The sequence below is a fragment of the Phalaenopsis equestris genome, unplaced genomic scaffold, assembly GCF_001263595.1.
Source record: "Phalaenopsis equestris unplaced genomic scaffold, ASM126359v1 Scaffold180536, whole genome shotgun sequence".
NCBI lineage: Eukaryota > Viridiplantae > Streptophyta > Magnoliopsida > Asparagales > Orchidaceae > Phalaenopsis > Phalaenopsis equestris.
In genome coordinates, this window is record NW_018200485.1 from 1 (window position 1) to 498 (window position 498).

Consider the following 498-nt stretch of genomic DNA (forward strand, 5'->3'; position numbering starts at 1 on the left):
TTCTCAGAATTTGCAACAAGTACTTTACGAGTAGAAAAAAAAATGCCTGAAGGAAAACATTATCATATAGCCATTCTGTCCAAGAAGCTGCTCCACAGAGAGGAGATACCGGTATCAAACCAAGCACACGATTACTGTATCTTGTCTGAGATCAATACTGGGGTGTCAAAAAATATTCAAAAGATAATTTGTAATGAATGCCAAGCAGGAAGACTACAAATAACACTTGCGTAATACCTACAGCAAAAAGGGTAAGAATGTATGAACCTGCCGTGACTCCCATACACATTACAGAATCTAACCTGCAAATAAGAAGCAGCTAAGGTTAATAGTTCTCAGCACTTGACTCCTTCCATATTATCTGTATTTGAACATTCAGATACACAGAATATTCAAAAAATTCATGGATGCAGAGATCTGTAAATTACCCAAAGAAGTCACCTGATCAGCCAAATCATCAACAGAAGGCACGGGGATTATCTGAAGAAATTGGAGCTG

At 37.8% G+C, this 498-nt stretch overlaps 1 long non-coding RNA gene across 1 annotated transcript; it reads right to left on the reverse strand.

The window, feature by feature from the left end:
* Window positions 1-49: 49 nt before the first annotated feature.
* Window positions 50-498, reverse strand: LOC110034270. Its single transcript, XR_002295038.1, has 3 exons — window positions 429-498; window positions 242-302; window positions 50-157 (listed from the first exon to the last, which is right to left on the reverse strand). It is a non-coding gene; the product is annotated as an uncharacterized LOC110034270 (long non-coding RNA).